General features: G+C 36.6%; 1 pseudogene; it reads left to right on the top strand.

Annotated features, from left to right (window-relative positions):
* The window catches only part of LOC102483926 (uncharacterized), a 32220-nt pseudogene extending 18730 nt beyond the window's left edge, over positions 1-13490 (top strand).
* The last annotated feature ends 1612 nt before the right edge of the window (positions 13491-15102 follow it).

Here is a 15102-nt window from a genome sequence, read left to right as displayed (position 1 = left end):
TATCATTGTACCACCACCTAGTTCTCAAATAGCAACATTTTCTATGTAGTATTAACTACTTATATTATATAACTATGGCTTAAGTTGATTATATAATAAAATAGTGATTGACCTTATTCCATGTGACTTCATTCCAGTAGTTACTTCTATTGTGGTCTCAACTTTAGGAGTTTCACAAAACTCGTCATTTCTATTACTAGATATCTGAAATTAGAGGACTTCACTTGACAAGTTCAGTAAACTTTGTGTGCCTATGGTGGCCAACAGCCTATGCATATTATACACTTTAGTAAAATATTTAAATAAAATTTTATTTTTTACTTAAGAATGCTACTAATTTCAGTAACAAATAAATATAAATTAAAAAACCTAGGCATAAGAAGAACTTCTCTGGGTGAGTTCTATGTTTATATTCTCTATTCCATAGGGTCCAGAGCAAAATGTAGAGACCAGTTAGAAATCGGCAGTGCTATTATATGGAAGCATGTTGCTAGAAAAGAGTTATGTGTTGCCTGATGACTAGAACTAAATTCAGGAGTTAAATAAGGAGATAAATTTAGATAAGGAGAGAACCACAACCAGGTAAACTGGGAAATTTGAATATAAAACCTCCTCTTTTCCTTGACTGATCCTTTAACTGATTGTGCATGAGCAGAAAAGGCTACAAGAAATCCAACAGAAAGCAAAAGCTGCAAGACAGAAAATGTTCAATGGAATTTTGATTGCTTATCACATAAGGTAGAATTTGGAATGTAAAATCTACTATGTTTGAAGGGTTTTGATTGCATCCAAGCAAGGCCCACATCCTCACCCCATTTTATGTCTTAGAACTAAGAATTTTTCTTAAGACTAGGGAAAAAATCCCAGCAGACTCTAACAAGGTACAAATTTAAGCTGTCAGAAGTTTAAGATATCAACCAGTAATCTAACTACATACCATTAGATAAATCACCACTTTCCAGGGGAATGTAACAGAATCCAGTGTCTGTACAATGTATGATCTGAAATGTTTGCTACATACAAACATACACACAAAAATTGATGTGCAATGAAGCAGAAAAAGCTTAATTATAGAAAACACAATTAATAGACCTAGACCATGAGATCACCGAGATATTGAAATTAGCATATGCGGACCAGCAGGTGGCATGGTGATTGAAGTGCTGGATCACATATGGCTGACTGTGCAGTTTGGGTCCTGGACCCAGTGGCTTGAATATCTTGCTGGGTGCGTATGAGTGTGTACTCAAAATCTCAGGAGGAGAATGGAGAAGAAGGGATTGCAGTATGCCAATGGGGAGTGATTTCTCACTTTCCTCTTGCTGTCTTTCTGCGGTGACTGTACTTTTTCTATAGCAAAATTTAACAAAAAGCAAAAAAACAAACAAGGAATTAGCAGATGTGTAATTTTAAATAGCTAATAAATATGTTAAAATGTTAAATGACTGGCTTGAAGTAATTTTTTATTATTATTGCTAGAGGTCATATATGCTCACTAGAGAGAGAAAAAGAAAGACAGCATCTCTTTTACTGCCTTTCTGTCTCTCTTTCTCCCCAGCATGTGCCCTATGGCAAAAATCTAAAAAAGAGGGGGAAAAAAAAGCCAGAAAAAGAAAAAAAGTGACTGAAAATGTTCCCAAGTTAATAAAAAATACTAGCATTTAGATCCAAGAATCTCATCAAAACTCAGCCAAAAAAGGACCTATAGGCCATCACAGTCAAACTGCTAAAAATAAAATATAGAAAGAAAATCTCACAAGTAGCCAGAGGTGTGAAAAGGCCTTTTATACACAGGGGAATAAAGAAAAGAATGAACGATTACCTCTCACTAGAAATAGTGGCTTCCAGAAGTCATTTGAAGGACATTATTAAAACAATGAGGGGGCATAAAAGTAGCTTTGAGTTCTATTACCCTTAAACATCCTTCCAACAGAAAGCAAAAGTAACATCAGTGGATATGGCCAAGTAAGGATAGCCACAGCTTGGTCCCTCTAAATGAGCTAGCAAAAAGTGTAAGAAACAACTTCTGTGGGCTGAAATCTGATAAAATGTTGAAACAACTAAGGAAGCATTTATGAAAAAAGTTTTTACTGAATTTTAGGAGAGATTTGTTGCTATTTAACATACCCTACTACCATCCCAGGTATTGAAACTCCTGCAATTCCTGGTGCAGATTGCTAGTATAAGAAAAAGTGATATTGATCTTATTCTTTAAAAATTGTGTGTTTTGAACTTCCTGGTGGTTTCCTGCAGGATAAGCTCTATGATTTACACTTGTTTTACTTACTTTGGAGATTTCTGATGGTAGATTTAACTTCTTGGGTTCATATTTTAAAAGAATTTAAAGGGAGAACCAGCAGTTAGCATAATGGCTATGTCGCTGGATTGCTGGATTCCCACGTAGTTGACTGTGGTTTGCATCCCGGACCCGATGGCTTAAATCTCACGCCAGGCGCGTGTGCGTGCGTGCCCAAGATCCAGAGAGGAGAATGGAGAAGGGATTGCAGCGTGGCCATCCCCCATGGGGGTGATTTCTTGCTTTCTGTCTCTATGTCTCTGTCTGTCTGTCTGGTGAGCGCACACACCCTATAGAGAAAAACCTCTCCAAAAAAAAAAAAGAATTTAAAGGCAAAGGTTTTCACCACTGTCATCTGGCACAAAGAATAACAGTGAGGGCAAGCAGTAGACAGATGAAAACACTTGAAAAGGAAGATCCACAAGACGAAGATGCTTGACATAATAAAGGCTTAGAGAAACTCCCACATACTCCGGGGAATTCAGAAGGCCATCTTCATGTCCGAGCTGGATGCATGCTCAGAGATCTGGACAGACTCTAAGCTCCCATCTCTCATTGATCTTCAAGCTGACGTAAGTGGGAAGTGAAGGCTCAAGTAGAGTTACAAACTGCCTCACCTTGTTTTATAGAAATGCCCCAAAACAGAGCTATTCTGTATAGTCTGAGAGAGTTTCTAGTTTTGTTTGGTTTTTTGTTTTGTTTTGTTTTTCTGCTGTTGTTACTATTATTATTGGTTTTGGTGTTAGGAAATACAGGAAATCTCTGTCAAATCACTGACTGATCTTTAGGCTAATAGAACACAGAATTTTAGTGGTCACACACATCAAAAAATACAGACTTAAAAAACAAATAGATAGGCTCACCCAAGGAAACAGAAGAGAGAGAACATAACTGAATGATGGCTGAGGCTACGTGGCAGGCCTAGGTTTGGTTCCTGGACCAACCTACCTAGATTCCTGGGTACCTAGGAGACTGGAACAGGAGAGTCACAACCAGGACAAGGCAAGAACCTGTCAAAAAAATACTACTCTCTCTCTGCCTCCCACTCTCACTCTCTAAAAATCTAAATTAATTTTTTTAAATTAAAGGCAAAATTATAAATTTTAAATAAAAGCTGCAAGAATGTGTTAACCTGTATACCTGTGCTACAAAACATGCTAAAAGAATATCTTTGTTCTGAAAGTATATGGGATATTAGAAACTATATAGGGGGACCAGCAGTTAGCGTAATGGCTATGTCGCTGGACTCCCATGTAGTCGACTGCAGTTGAAGTCCTGGACCTGGTGGCTTAAACTCACGCTGGGCGCGTGTGCGTGCGTGCCCAAGATCCCCAGAGGAAAATGCAGGAGACGGGATTGCGGCATGGCCATCCCCTCTGGGGTTGATTTCTCGCTTTCCGTCTGTCTCTCACTGTCTTTCTGGCGAGCACACATGCCCTATAGCGAAAACCTCTCCAAAAAAGGAAAAATAAAAAGAAACTATATAGCAGAAGGGATGAAAAACATTAAAAAATATATTTATGTGGATGAGCATGAAAGTCTATATTCTTTTCATAAGTTCTTTTTAAAATATTTTATTTTTTATTTTCATCAGGTGTTTTAATTTTTTATATTTTTTAATTTCGATTTCTTTTATACATTCAATCACGTATGTCCCTTAGCTTGTAAAGTGAATGGTCCAACAAGAATACATTTCTCACCAGTCCAGCTGGGAATACTATACACATTATCTTCAACAGTTCCTAAGTTCTTTAAAAAGCAAATGACTGGGAACCAGCGGTTAGTGTAATGACTATGTCGCTGGACTCCCACGTAGTCGACCGCAGTTCATGTCCCAGACCCAGTGGCTTAAAACTCACGCCGGGCGCGTGTGCGTGCGTGCCCAAGATCCCGAGAGGAGAATGGAGGAGAAGGGATTGCGGCGTGACCATCCCCCCTGGGGGGTGATTTCTCGCTTTCTGTCTCTATGTCTCTCTCTGTCTGTCTGGGGAGCGCATGCGCCCTATAGCAAAAACCTCTCCAAAAAAAAAAAAAAGAAAAAAAGAAAATGACTGTAATGTAAAAGTTTATAACCTTGTATGTGAGGACTTCTAGCAGGATGGATATAAAATATATGTCAATAAAAATACAAAAGATAAGGTTGAATAAATGAAGTTATACTTCTGTTGAGGGTCCCCAACCCTACTCCCAAGCTTGATGATTTACTTCGAAGTCTCATGGGGCTCAACATACAGTCATACTCATGTTTATTATTTCGTATGATCAAGGAATATAAAACAAAATCACATGGAGAAAACAAGGAGGGCACAATTTGGGGGGAACCAGGAATGAGCTTCCAACGTTTCTCTCTCAGTGGAATAACATGGGAAACATTTAATTCCCCATCAGTGAGTTATGACAACATATGTAAAATGTTGCCAACTAGGGAAGCTTATTAGAGCCAAGTACTCAAAATTGTTATTGGAGATTGATCATGTAGGTACCCACTGGCTGACATTTACCCAAATTCCAGACCCCTAGGAGAAAAGTGAGTATTCAACATGAACCACATTTTTTAAAGAATTAATTTATTTAACTTTATTTATTTTATTTACTTGCTTTTATTTATTAACCAGAGAGGGACAAGGGACAGAATGAGAGAGAGAGAGATAGAAAGAGAGAGAGAAAGCGAGAAAGCGAATTGCCAGGTCCAGGACTTGAACCATGGTCGGCCATGCGGGAGTCCAGCGCCCTTAACCACCACGCCACCTGCTGGCCCCCAGTATAAAGCATATTGCTTATACCGTTTAGGCATAGTGAACCATTCTTCCAGTTAATAATGGGAACTTTCCCAGACATTACATTTCCAGATGCAAGGCAAGAACCAAACTTGTAAACAGGGCTTTAGAAGGAGAATAGTGAAACCTACTATGTTAACTCACTCTACACTGCATGTTGCAGGTTTCTTACAGTTCACATAATGTGATATAATATTAACTCTACTGTGATAAAAAGTTATATTGTATTCTCTAGAGTAACCACTTAAATATAATGTGAACAGTTATAGTCAAAAAGCTATTTGAGGTATTAAAAGAGAACACAAAAATTATACTTGACTATCCCAACTGAGACAAAGAGAAAAGAAATAGTAAAATGAGGTAGATCTAAACTAAAATGTATCAAAATTTCATTCAATAAAGATAACAAAATATTACAATTAATATGCAAATAGAATGGATTAAAGACATAAGATCCAAAGTAAAGATAAAATATAAAAAAATTAAAATGTATGCTGAATACAAAAGATGGACTTTAAATATAAAGACCTAAAAACAGTGTACATAAAATGATATAAAAAGATGTGCCATAAATTCTGAATATAATAATTTTGGTGTGTATATATTAATGCCAAAAATTTTATTTCAAATTATAAATATTTATAAGATCAATAGTTACTCCTCAATCATGAAGGTTTTGGTCTTTACAAAAATAAAGCAAAATCTGACCAAACTGAAGGTGTAAATTGAAAAACATCTACAACTGTAGTTGGAGACTTTAACATTCTCTTAAAACTGATTTTTAGATAAAAATGAATAAATAAAATATACGTTTTTTTCTTTTAACTTTCTACAGTGTGTGTGCACTTGTCAGAAAGAGTCAGAGACAGAGAAAGTGAGAATGCATCCCCCAGGGAAATGGCCATGTGGCAATCCCTTCTCCATCTGCTATTAGGATTGGGGCACACATGAACACATTCCTGGTTCTGGTCTGGGAGTCAAATCTAGTAGTCAGCAATGTATAATCAGCTACCTTAACTGATTTAATTTTATTATGGTTAAAAAAAATACCCTATATACAGGATTTTCACAATTCCAGCACCACCTTGATCTAATTTATATTTTGTAAAACATACACACTTGGGTCAGCAAGTGGTATGGTGGTTAGAGCACTGGATTCCCACATGGCCAACCACAATTCAAGTCCCAAACCTGATGACTTGCTTTCTTACTCGCCGCTGCCCAACACCCCATCTCTCTCTGGTGAGTGTATATGCCCTATAGCAAATTAAAAATGATAATAATAATTAAAATTAAATAAATTTTTAATAAGCAGAAAAACACTACACACTTAAGTTGCAGAATATTCCTTCAAGTGCAGATGAAATGTTCCCTAAATTAAACAATATGTTGAACTATAAAATGTTTCAGTAAGTTTAAAAATACTCAACTTTCTTAGAATATTTCTTCTACCACAATAAAATTAAATTAGTCACAATACAGCAAATCCAAAATCACTCAAGTTATTTCTAAATTAATAAATTTTCCAATATGAATATGAAAGAAAAGTTTTTAATTTATTTGAGGAATGGAATTATTTCTAAAAACTGGATGAATACTTAGCACTTGTTTTACATGAGGAAATTCAAAAGATGAATTTTCACTGATCCTTTGGCACTCTGCTTTTTGGTAATTTGGGTAAAATATTTTCTTTAGATCAATTCACTGGTCATTTGAAATTTCAAAGTATACCAAATAGTTTTGAATTCTCATACCTGAATGCTACACAAAAGGTAATTCTTTTTACTTTCTAAGTAGGTCAAAAAATAATATTGTAAGATTTTAGGACAGAGAAAATTTCCAGCATGCTCACTTATTCTCTATTCTCTCTTTGCTTTCTGCCCTCCAAGTATCTTGATCAAACACACTCAATCACTATTTAGCTCAAGACTCTGACTCCTAAATTATATACCAGGAAACTTCTATTTAAAACCTTTATCTTTGCTGTTTTGTCTTCCTAGCAACAACTCTCTTGTGCTTTTACTGATTTGCACCCCGCTGTGATAAAGTGGAGAAGAAAGGCAGAGTTTTAGTGTGAAAACTGAAGTACACAAAATAAAGTGATTTATCAAGGGTATGTCTCCATGATGGAAAAACAAGCCTAGATATGCTCTTTCTCTAGCCCTAATCTTCCTCTTTAATTGAAGATTAAAATAGAAATAGAAAGTCTTTTAGGGATGTCAAATACATTGCTTAATTTAACAATGTAATGCCAATTTTTGCCTCACGTAAGACAATTCCCTAACTGCAAATTTTTAAATATATTTCTGCTTGTGTAAGAAAAAGTTCATTAAACATATAAATATACAGAACAATCTTGTCTCAGATTATTCTAACCCTCCCTGATGTCATTATTTAGCCATGTGATAGAAATAACATTAAATAGGAATACAGGAATTTAGATTACACCCAACTAGACCACTGTTTGATCTTAGGGAAGTAATTTAGTTTCCTGAGCCCACTTCTTTATTTGTAAAGTAAAACTTCAGGCCATATTTAGGTATAAAATTCTATACACATAATTCTCCAGTGACAGCTAAGTGATTTGGATTGGGCATATGTTTATGTTTTTAGTCTGGACCTAAAGAGAGAAAGCAAAGGAACAATATTGTTTATTTGGTATAGAAATGAATAAGAAGAATCTAAGTTATTTTTGCCTTCTGATGTTACTGATATTAGCGGTTTGCTACTTTCAGTATTTTGATAAATCAGCATCTAGAAAAAATAATTTTCTGTATTCGTCTAAATAACAAATCAAATCATTGTGAACAAGGAGAAATTCTGAAGCTACATAACTGCCCATGATTTCTTTTAATTAAAGGGAATCTCTTTGAAAAATTTTAGTTTTCAGTTGCTTTTATTCTTATAATGGATCTTCAAAAACGGTATGAAAATGCACATAGTGAAAAAGCTATGGATGGATTTCAAATGTTTTTACACCAAAATTTGACTCATAGTTTAATTCCATTTTCCAGAATTCTTAAAAAAAAAAAAGAAGAAGAAGAAGCTTATTATTGCTTGAGAGAGAGTGCACTTCTAACAGAGTTCTCATGGCACTCTGCAACCCAGTCTTCAGCCAGGTATGCCTGCCATACTCAAGGTCTTCAGACTGGTACCAGGAACCTTTTCATGTGGGACTGCCTTGCAGTGTTGCATTTTACTGCTGCTCCACCATCTGGCTCTCTTTTCAAGAACCCTTCAAAGTCCCCTGGTAGTTGCTAAGTGTTGATCCTTCTCTAATTAGAAACACCTTTATCCTCTATTAATCATCTAGATTTCAGAGGGGAGAGAAATGATTTGTAAACTGAATTAGATGGCTATGTAAATAAAAAAGAATGATACCTCTTACCACCAAACCAATGACCCCTTGTGAAAGATTCACTAAATACCTATTACTTCTATTTAATCTTGAATACTCATTCAGAGGTTGGAAATAGCTTATGGGTTCTATCATCTTCCTTGCCATCAGGGGACCTAGTGTTTTTATTTTAAAGAATAATTTTATTTACCTATATTAATTTATTATTATTTTAAAATTAGACCAGAGAGGGACAGAGCGAGCGAGAGAAAAGAGAAAGTGAGAAAGCAAGCCACCAGATCCAGGACTCAAACTGTGCGAGGCCATATGGGAGTCCAGTGCCCTTAACCACCATGCCACCTGCCGGCCCAGGGAGCCTAGTTTTATAGTGACGTCTTTCTATCTTCCCTGGCTTATGCAGCCAACACTGAATGGAATCTTTAGGAAACATGTATCCCTGGGCCCCTTCCACAGTGGGTTTTCTCTACCACACCAGGACCACTTTGAGGCTAACACATTTCTAAACCTCAGCACTGTTGATGTTTCAGGTCAGATGATTCTTTATTATGGAGGTTGTTGTCTGAATTGTAGTGATCTGCAGCATCTCTGACCTTCCCAAGCAGTTACTGCTATCACCTCTCTAGCTGTGACAACTAAAAAGTGGCCCCAGGCATTGCCAATGTTCTGCAGAGGAAGTGGCAACAAAATCATCCATGGTTGAAAACTACTATGCTATGCCAATTCTGGCATAATTATCTTACTTAGTGTGGGTTGCAGCTTTACATGTACTCCTACAAAAACCCTGCTAGCAAGTTTGCATGTACCAACAAATGCAGAGGGAATGTTTGTACAAATAAATTATGTGCGAGCTAGAAGAAATACAGAAGCCCCTAGTTTTAGCATAAGCTAGACTTACTGATAGGAGTGCCCTTAACCAGGATGTGATTTAATGTGCGAACATACAGCATTGGAATGATTTAAATTGTATGCTTAGTCGCTTCACTAAAAGCAAAACTCAGTGGGGACTCACTCCTAACACAGCTTAAATGCCAAAATGGTGAGTCTCAAAGTAAGAGAATGCTCTCCAGGTGATCCGGTCTGAACTTTAAGCAGCTTTGTTACTGGGTGCTTTTGAACCAACATATTCACTCAGCTTTAAAGTGTGTAAGGCAGCCCGTATATCGAACCACCTCCTTCATCAGGCTCTCACACTGAGCCACTATCCACCTGCCATACTTAGTCCCAGTCCAGATACCAGACTGCCAGGGATGGCCTCTATGTTTAGAGCCCTCTGACATATTCAAACTAGACAATCATAAACCTGTTTACCCTATCTTGTCTGTTCCTTCCTGCAGAAAATGCAATAAATGTTTTTGTTTACATTTTCCCTAAGATATTTCTGCCTCCTGACTAAACCTTGTGCTTTTTCATGTGGCCTCTTTTTGGGATCTCTGAGTATAAGTAAAAGAATCTTTTCCATGGCACTTATCTCCTAATCTATTGTTTTCACCACATCTGAATAGAAAAAAACTTACATCTTGAAACAGCTAGCTGGAACCAATAGATGGTATGGTGGTTAAGGGGCTGGACTCCCACATGACCAACCACAGTCTGAGTCCTAGACTAGTCGTTTGAAAATCATTCCATGTGCCTGTGCATGCATGCCCAAAATCTAGAGAGGAGAGTGAAGGAGAAGGGATTGGGGCATAGCCATGTCCCTTGAGAGTGATTTCTTACTTTCCCTTTCTCTGTGTCTCTCCAATAGTGCATGCACCCTATAGCGAAAACCTAAAAAAATAAAAATAAAATAAAATAAAAAAGGAAGAAAGAAAGAGCAAAAAACAAAACAACTGGTAGCTGTCCCAGCACCAGACTCCCACAGGAAGCTTCTCCAGCAACAAGCTTTTGCAGAACACTGTAATCAGCTGTACTGGCTTCATAGCAGAGAACCTCCTGTGAGACATCTCCCATGTACAGCTTGTCCCAAGCTACCAAATGGGCGATCTCTGGAACGTGACAAAGGAAATGTTCCCTGGAAGTTTGATTGGCAGGGCATTGCCACACTGTCTCTTCCAGTAAACCAAGGTCATTTCCTCCCCAATAAAGTCTGGATCTCAGGCCAGGGAACTGAATAAATTCCAGGACAATGACTAGGTTGTATTATTACACTGTCTCAGGCTATGACACTTAGCCCTAGGACAATGACTAGGTTGTATTATTACACTGTGTCATTGGAAGAGTCATGAAGTATTTTTCTGTTTTTCTATGTTAAAATGCATCATGACTTTTCCAATGCCCTAATATTATTCCATTATATAATTATATAATTCTATTATATTAGTTTTATATACATTAGACTTCTCCTTAATTCTTATTAGTCAATTCTTTGTTATTCTAATCCCCTAGTATTGTTAGTAATTCTCTATATTAAACTTCTGTTCAAGTTACTATGTGGTTATGCCCCTTGATAGGACTGAGAGTTATAAAATATTAAAAGATATGTAATAACAAAGAGATAAATGAGTTCCCCACTTGGCACATTCAGAAGGAATTAGACTATGAACATGGTAGTGTATGAAGTGCTTAATAAATACTTAGAAAATACAGCCCCTCCCCAATACTGAGCATACCAATTTGCCTCATAGTTAATTAATTGTCACAAAACTAATAAAAATAAATTCTCATTCAATCTTTATTATGTAATTTTAATTACTGATTTTATTAAAAATAACTCTGCACTAAATTTCAAAATCTCTGTGCTTGTAGAAAATCAAACAGGGAAAAATTCTTACGAGCTTCATGGCTGTGTTGGATGTCTGAATGAAAATTATGGTGTTCCCAGTGATACAAAACTGGATCACAGATATAAGATAGATATGCAAAATATTTTCCTTAAGGGTCTTATCACACACACATGCAAAAACAATCTTTGATAGACATTTTTAGTTACCCTTAGACTTTGATGACCTGCTATTTCATTGCTTAACTGGAAGTTTTGTCACCAAATAATTGAATCTAAAAACAGATAACAAGGTCATGTCATGCTAAGCACCATATGGAGGATAATTTACATTACAGCCCTGCTGATAAAGTCTAAATGAAAATAAGAACATTATAGACTTCCTATATTATAGCATGGTTATAAAGTTGACTATGTCTATAAATGCTGTTATAACAAGTGAACACTAGTAAAGCCCAGCATCTGTGAAAAATTCTTTGGAAATATGATAAGTTCTTTTAAAAATTATTTGTTTTTAAGCTTATTGAGGCATAATTCACAAATAATACTTATGTATATTTAAAGTCTACAAGGTTATTTTTGGCATACATTAAGAAATGATTATCGGATTGCGGCGTGACCATCCCCCCTGGGGGGTGATTTCTCGCTTTCTGTCTCTATGTCTCTCTCTGTCTGTCTGGCGAACGCACACGCCCTACAGTGAAAATCTCTCTCAAAAAAAAAGAAAAAAGAAATGATTATCCAAGTCACACTTATGAACATATTCATCATCTCACATAGTTACTCTTCTGTTTTTGTGCTAATATGTAAGATCTACTCTCTTAGTAAATTTCAAAATATTATATGTAGCATATAACACATTATTATTAACTTTAGTCACCATGCAGTATATTATTTCTACTATTGGCAGTTTCTTTCCTCAGAGCTATTACCAGTAAAATATTTTACATAAAAAGGAAAACGGAGTTTATGTAAGCCAGACATATCAGAATTTGGAAAAACAGATGTGGATGACCTCAGGATTTTTTCTCCATGTGTAAAACACTAAATTGTTAAAATTTTTTGTTCATCAACCCAGTGTTTCCCTTATTCTTACCACTGTCTCCGTAACTTTAAAAGTCCTTTGTCACAGCTCAAGCCTTCTGTTTTGGACCTTGTGTATGATAAAAACCTACTATAAAAGGAAAAACTTAACAGATGATAATGGTGAAATAAGTAAGTGTTGTAAAGATCTCTAAATTCTTTTTCTTTTTAAGATCTCTAAATTCTAATTCCAGATTTGTTTCTCATTTACTACACTACTGAATTTCAATTTTATATATTGAAAAAAGGAAAAACTACAAGGTCACGTTATAAGAACATATAAAAAGAACACCTGTAAATGATTGTCTCATTAAAAAAAATGTATACTTGCTAATAGAAATGCTTTTTCTGGATTCCAAATGCATGATGACTATTTTTGTAAAGAGATTTTTCTATAGATACACAGAAAGTGAGAAATCATCCCTCAGGGGGAATGGCCAAGCTGTAATCCATTCTCTCAGGATTTGGGGCATGTGCCCAGCGTGAGTCTTAAGCCCAGGTCCTGGACCTGAACCACAGTGGACTATGTGGGAGTTCAGAGACATAACCATTAGGTATCTGCTGATCCCTGATGACTACTTTTAGTATTATCTACCAACTATTGTAAGTTCTGATTGTGGAACTTTGTTACAGTCATATACATTATACTTCATCTTAGAAATACAGTAAGTAGGGGCTATTCAGGCATGTGGACTTGGTACTCCAACCGAGCGACGAGATCCGGCCATTGACTGAATCTGAGACCCGTGTAATAAGTGAGAAGATCGCGAAATACATTGGGGATAATCTAGTTGAATCTAACTGCTAGTTGACCTGCCCGACAGCACCTACTGTTTCAGGTTGCACAACGACCGGGTGTACTACGTGATTGAAAAGATTTTGAAATGGCCGCCATATCTCCAGGGACAAGTTGGTGTCGCTGCGGACCTACTTTGGAAAATTCACCACGACCTACAAGTTTTGGTTGCACATCACAGCTCTGGATTATGTTCCACGTTATGCCAAGTATCAAGTATCAATGAAGCCTGGAGCAGAGCAATCCTTCCTGCATGGGAACCACGTGTTGAAATCTGGACTGTGTGGAATCACTTTCAATACCAGAGAGTGGTGGTGTACTCCATGGCAGACATTCCTCTGGGTTTTGGGGTGGCAGCAAAGTCTACACAAGACTGCAAGAAAGTAGATCCCGTGGTGATTGTGGTATTTCATCAAGGAAACATTGGGGAATATGGATGAAATGAAGAAACATTGACTTAAAAGGAAGTCATCCTGAGGACCTAAGATGTGTAGAAGGGCCTAGCTTTGTTTCTTGTGTCTATATAGACTCTACCATTGTGTTGAATTTTGTTAACACTGTGACCTCTTCAGGGACTTCTTAGTTCAACATTGCCTCTATCACTGACAAATGCAAGCTGGATTCTTGTATGGAAATGACTCAGAAATCCAGTTTCAGATCTTTGTGATTTTGACTAAACAGAATATTCCTTTTTATACTTGAAACAGAGGGCTTCTTATTCTGAGTAACAGGTTCTAAATCATTGGAGCTGAGGACAAGAATAGCTTATTATTGGGACCAGCAGTTAGTGTAATGGCTATGTTGCTGAACTCCCATGTAGTCGACCACAGTTCGAGTCCTGGACCCGGTGGCTTAGACTCACAACGGGCGCGTGTGCGTGCATGCCCAGGATCCTGAGAGGAGAATGGAGGAGAAGGGATTGCAGCGAGGCCATCCCCCCTGGGGGGTGATTTCTCGCTTTCTATCTCTCTGTCTCTCTCTGTCTTTCTGGCAAGTGCACATGCCCTATAGTGAAAACCTCTCAAAAGAAAAAAAAATGAATAGCTTATTATTGTTATCTGGGATAACACTTTGTTTTCTAAACTCACCGTAAAAACATAATGGATATTTCTTGCTTTTTATTAACTGTCATTAAAGGTAGATAATGCAAGTCAGAATAGTAGGCCAGGTGTGAGATTTTACAAATGAATTTTGGATAAAATAATAAGATTAGTTTTTTCACATGTGTTTCTATATAGTAAATGGTATGTGATGTGGAAGAAAAACTTGGATCAAGACCCAAGTTCTGCCTCCTGTTAGCTGTATGCCCTTGGATGAGTCATTCAACTTTATAAACTTTTTTTTTCTTCCTGTTTAAAAAATGCAAAACTGAAAATTAGCTTATGAATGGTTTTTAAGAGTGGAAATCATGGTTGTTGCATCTAGCACAGCGCCTGGCAAATCATAGGTGTTGGATAAATGGTGAGAGCTACTTTTATATTGCATATATTACGTATTTCTAGGGTCTTAGGAGAGTAATTTTATAACATTATCTTGTATTTCAGCAATCCTTTTTCAATCTTTGTTTTTCTTAGATGAGATGATTTCAGGCTGAGACTTTTTTCCCTTCACCTTGATTTCATAAAACATAATTTCTCTTATGAACTTTTATTTACCTGTCTAGACTGGACAAAAAGCTCTAATCAGAGAGCCCGAAATTAAAACTCAGATCCTTTGTCCTTCCCCATGCCTCTCAAAATTATTTTTTAAATGATTAAATTTAAAAAACACAATAAGTAGAATATTCTAAATCAAGAATTCCATTTTCCCATTTACTCTTTACATACTTCATTTGTTTAGCATTTATGATGACTTACTTTCAAGTTCAATATTTGATCACAGTGTTAGGTCTATGTTGTTACACTGTGAATAGGTCATAGTTATTACAATCTTTAACATACGATGAATTTTATCTCCATGAACACGGACCACCTACCAAGGTAATTAGGCAATTCCATTTTCCAATCCATTCCTCCTTCATGACTTAACTTAATATCTCAGTTTGCTCTCTGAATTCTAGAAATACAGACAAAG

Source organism: Tupaia chinensis, unplaced genomic scaffold, assembly GCF_000334495.1.
Source record: "Tupaia chinensis unplaced genomic scaffold, TupChi_1.0 Scaffold000406_1, whole genome shotgun sequence".
Lineage (NCBI taxonomy): Eukaryota > Metazoa > Chordata > Mammalia > Scandentia > Tupaiidae > Tupaia > Tupaia belangeri.
The sequence above is the reverse complement of the archived record's forward strand: the minus strand, read 5'-3'. Positions and strand labels throughout refer to the sequence as shown.